This window comes from Sinocyclocheilus anshuiensis, unplaced genomic scaffold (genome assembly GCF_001515605.1).
Source record: "Sinocyclocheilus anshuiensis isolate Anshui unplaced genomic scaffold, SAMN03320099.WGS_v1.1 scaffold986, whole genome shotgun sequence".
Taxonomy (NCBI): Eukaryota; Metazoa; Chordata; class Actinopteri; order Cypriniformes; family Cyprinidae; genus Sinocyclocheilus; species Sinocyclocheilus anshuiensis.
Window position 1 is genome coordinate 235,193 of NW_015537975.1, and position 4,925 is coordinate 240,117.

The following is a 4,925-nucleotide window of genomic DNA, read 5'->3' on the forward strand; positions in this document are numbered from 1 at the left end:
GTTACAGTCCCAAGCCTCGGGCCAGTACTGGCCAAGAGTACCATTTTGGTTGGCGTTTTTGGACCTTATTGTGAAATGTTTCATTTGACAGTTTATTTATAACTGGTAGGTCTTTGCCCTGAAAAGGTTGCAGGTTGATATTGTGTTCAAAACTGAGTGTTGAATCCAGTTTGAGAGTTGAAAGCAGATCACTTTTGAAACTGGCCTTCAGGAAATCAAGCTCACAGACTTGAAGGGACACTTCAAAAATTACAGTTCTGTCATCATTTACTCACTGTCATGTCATTCCAAACCTGTATGACTTACTTTCTTCTGCAGAACACAAAGAAGATATTTAGAAAAATGTTTGTTATTTTTTCTTTACAATGACAGTCAATGGTCAAAAACTAATTGAACCACAAATTAGTCCACTATGGACAGAACCCCCCACCACATTTTTCATCAAGACATCTTATTTTGTGTTGGGTGAACGATCCCTTTAAGGGCAAACAGAATAATATCTTGCCTTTTGTCTTGATGCATAAAGACTATTAATCAAAGATAAAAAATATCTTTGACTTTTCCAGGGTGGCCGCGGGTCCTTAAAAAGTCTTAAAATGTCTTAAAGTTTTCCTAAAATAAGGCCTTAAAAGTCTTAAATTTAACTTGTCAACTTGTTAACACCCTGTTTTCAGACTTTAGAAATTAAACTCAGAAAAAAGTCAACTTAAGTTAAATTTATATTTTTATTATTTTTTCACTCTATCAATCACATAACAATGCTCTGGAACCCCACAACACAGGGTTAGTTTTGAGCTTCTGATGTTCTTTAGATATTTTTCATGCTGTGATTGTATTTTTTAGTTTAAGTTTAATTTTATAACATTTATTTCGTTTTTTATTTTAATCTTCACTGCTCTAATCACTGTTATTTATGTTACCATGTGCCTAGATTTAAAAGCAACATTTTCGTTTGTGTTGCATGAAGATTCTTGCAGGTAATTCTGATGTTGTTCTGTGATCTTCTGCCAGGAACATCAGGTCAACCTGCTGCCGTCCAGAATCATGTGGTTTGTCTTCGTCTGGCATCTCAGCTGAGACCTGTCCACTATGGGTGACCCTACAGTAGTTGTGAAGTACCAGTGGCGTAGCTCTCAGCATCACTGATGCACACAAGCCCTCACAGCACGTCAAGCTGCAAACCGTGTGAGGGACCCTAACCTACCTACTCAACTGTTTAAAACAACCGCACGTCAACCAGCCAATCAAAACATCCTAACAACCACATAGCGATGCATGAACAACCAAACCGAGGAGTCCAACAACCGCAACTTTAACTTTGGATAAAAAATAATAAATAAAAAATAAAAGCGTCTGCTAAATGACTAAATGTAAATGTGATCGGACTTCAAGGCTTCAGGGACAGTTATGTTGATTTCAAATATCAACTCAAGCTGCTGTTACTGACAGAATGTTGAGGCTCATTTAAATGTAACAACACTTGACATCAGCAGTAAGTCAATTAAAGCAGCTTGAGCTCTATGTTACACTCACTATATGCTGCTCTATTACTGTTATCATCTTCAATTATAAACACACACACACACACACATATAGGCTAACCGAGACTTGTCATTTGCACTTACATATTGTTGCTCTTTTGTTCGTTTTGATTGCTTCTATTGTCCTCATTTGTAAGTCGCTTTGAATAAAAGCATCTGCTAAATGACTAATATAGTGATCTTTATCGTTAATGTCATTTGGCTATTTTTCTTTCATCTTAAATGTAAATAAGTATTTTCTTGATGCTACTGTAACCAGCAAATACTGACAGATTTTATTCCTGTGGGCTTTGTTCTGAAGAAGGAGGAGAAGAATGACAAGATCTCACTGGAGGATTTGATAGAAAATTACTCTCAAGTACTCTGGAAACATTCTTGGCCTTGAAGAAAAGAAAAAGGCAAGAGACACTGGCTAAAGCAGAGCAGGACGTGGACAGAAAGAAAGCTGACTTCAAAGCTGGCAGAGCACTTGGAGTGAGTAAAAATCATGATGACACTGATAATCATCCTCTGTTTCACCTCTGACGGTGATGCTGTGGTTTGACCAGAGGGAGGCAGTAAAGCTTGTGCTCTCATATCCTCTGGTTGCTGTTGTTTTACTGTTTCCTGGTTCTTCAAGACTCTTTCATGCTGTCATCTGTTGTGTTAAATGACACTCATCTAATGCTTTCCTGTCCTCCAGGTCAGTGGAAGGGAAGTGTTTGAGTTCAGACCTGAGCTCTACACACAAATGACTTAAGATGTTAAGGCACTTCTGAATATCTTCCTTAATTTGATCTGTGTTTCATTTAGACACTCTAGGCTTTATTTTTCATTTAGACACTCTAGGCCCACTAACACACAATAAGGAATTGTAAATAAAAAGATTTCAGAAACAGATTTTGAGTTAAAATGCCTAATTGTAGTTATTTATTGATATTGGGTTAATATAAGACTAAGTGGTCTTAAAATAAAAGTCTCAGGAAATCTAATTTAAATGAAACTATTGGGACATTTAATACCCACTATTTTGAGTGTGCTGGAATTTCTTTGTGTTGTGGGAGATTCTTGTTGATGTAAACCTTTCCCTTTCTTAATTCAGTGGTGAACTCATGTCACCTCAAAGCAATCATCTGTTTAATCTGAAATCATATATTTATATATCGTTCCATGCATCAGACAAATCTGTCCAGCATAACACTTCTCCAATAATTGCTTGGCTTGGGCTGTTGAAAGACAGCTGCCATGGTCAGTGCACTGGCATTTCCTATGATCTACATGAGAAAGCATGATCACCCTTGCATCATTCTCTCTCTCACACACACACGCACACACACACACACATATACAGTGTATATATATATATATATATATAGAAACGCTTGAAGCGCCATCTGCTGGCAGAGAGTGAATCTGCGTCTCATTCAGTTCAGCTTTCATGCAGATATTTTTATGTATAGTTTCACAAAACTGGTCAAACCATTCTGTTTTTGCTTCAAATTTCGAAATTATACAATCTAATTGCAATCTAAATAACATGTATTTAGCATCTTTGTTTGGATCGTGTTTAGTTTTGTTATTTACATTTACATTAGCCTATATTTAAATTTTGTTATTTAGCAGACGCTTTTATCCAAAGTGACTTTCAAATGAGGACAATAGAAGCAATCAAAACCAACAAAAGAGCAGTAATATGCAAGTGCTATATTAGTATATTATTATAGTGTTATATTTCAATTTCACAAAGAAACGTGCAGCATTTTGTCCAAGCAATAATAAAAGGACACATTTAATTTATAATTTGTCTTAAATCTCATTTTGTAAAAAAAAAAAAAAAAATCGTGAATCAAATCGAATCGTGAAATCAAAATCGTGAATCGAATCGAATCGTGAGTTGAGTGAATCGTTACATCCCTAATATATACACATACACATATAAATCACCTAAAGAGGGTTCCATAAAAGAATCCCAAAACATTTTTGAAAATTGTGCCAGTTGAAAAATCACATACAAAGCCCTCTCCTGTTATATATAAAAATCATTTTAAATGTAGACAGACATTTTTTGCAGTGGCTGCAGTGAATTATAGTTTTATAAGGCCATTGACCTGAGGACCTTTCCCTATCACCTAGGGCTTTTTAGTCCCTGTCTGAGCTAAAAAAAAAACAAAAAACCTGGGGATGCTGAAAGTACAGGGAGTTTGTTTTCATGGCAGACAAAAAAAAGGCTTTTCCCTTGTTCAGGAGATGTTATTTCTGTCACATAGTTCCAGCTGCTGGACTAAAAAAGTATTTAATACACAGAGGTATTGAGAAGGTCTAACTTCTGTCACTGAAGCTTAATAAAGTATGGCAGAGGGATTTTTCCCATCATAACCCTGGACCATTTCCTATAGTAAGATACTGAGCAAATGATGAAAGAAGTAGTTGCTTATATAATAATACTTCATATTCTACCATAGTTTTTCATTGTTTATCAACTTTAGTATATTTTTAAAAAATGATTATATATTTCAAAGCTTTGGTGTGGTTGTGAACATGACATTTTTCAAGAGTGAGCAGATTTCTACAAAAGACCCTGCCATGACATACTTTAATGTTTTTTTTTCTTCTTCTTTTCAGAGATTGTTGTTAAAGACCTATCTGACATCTTTATGTAAAAAAAAATGTGTAAACTGAGTCTGAACTATCAATGCAATGCAACCCTACCAGACAGCCTCACACCAACAACAGCGAGTGTCTCATGTTGAAATGATCTCCTAGTCAAGGTTGGGCATAACACTCTTTACTGGAATACTTGAATCTGATTGGTCAATAATGCCATCCATTGTGTTATAGTGGACTGTTTTTTCTTTGCAGAAGCTTTCAAATCACACACAGGTAAGATTATAAAAATTATTTCAAAACTCAATATTTAATTTACTTATTTATTATTTATTTGGTGAGTAGGGATCATGTACAATCATCCGGTCATTGTCGCAGAACAAAGCCCAGTTGGGTCTGTATGTGGAGCATATAATGACCGGCTGACTGGCAACTGACTGTTAACAAAGTAGTGTAGAAGATTTTTATTGATCAAGATGTGTATTAATCAAGTATAATCAATGTGAATATAACTGTATACATATATGAGTTATTCTACTATTATAGTCCATGTGTTTGGCTGTGTGTGCTCGGATATGATGAGCTGCTATTGAGAGAGAACATGTGATGAACTGAGACCTCTTTGTATTATGTTGACGTGAGGAGATATAGACTAGCCATAGTGGCCTGTATGATATGTATTGTTTATGGAAACCTATATAAAGAGTGTGCAGACAGACTTAACGGGTTCTCTGCAGATGTTCTGGCATCAAAACCTCAAGTCTTCAAGAGTGATTTCTCAGAAAAACAGCGGAAGCCACC

The 4,925-nt window shown here is 35.7% G+C and overlaps 1 long non-coding RNA gene across 1 annotated transcript; it reads left to right on the forward strand.

Moving 5' to 3' along the window:
* Positions 1–4,041: 4,041 nt before the first annotated feature.
* Positions 4,042–4,925, forward strand: LOC107672242 (uncharacterized). The gene is made up of 3 exons (XR_001632301.1): positions 4,042–4,288; positions 4,380–4,400; positions 4,886–4,925. It is a non-coding gene; the product is annotated as an uncharacterized LOC107672242 (long non-coding RNA).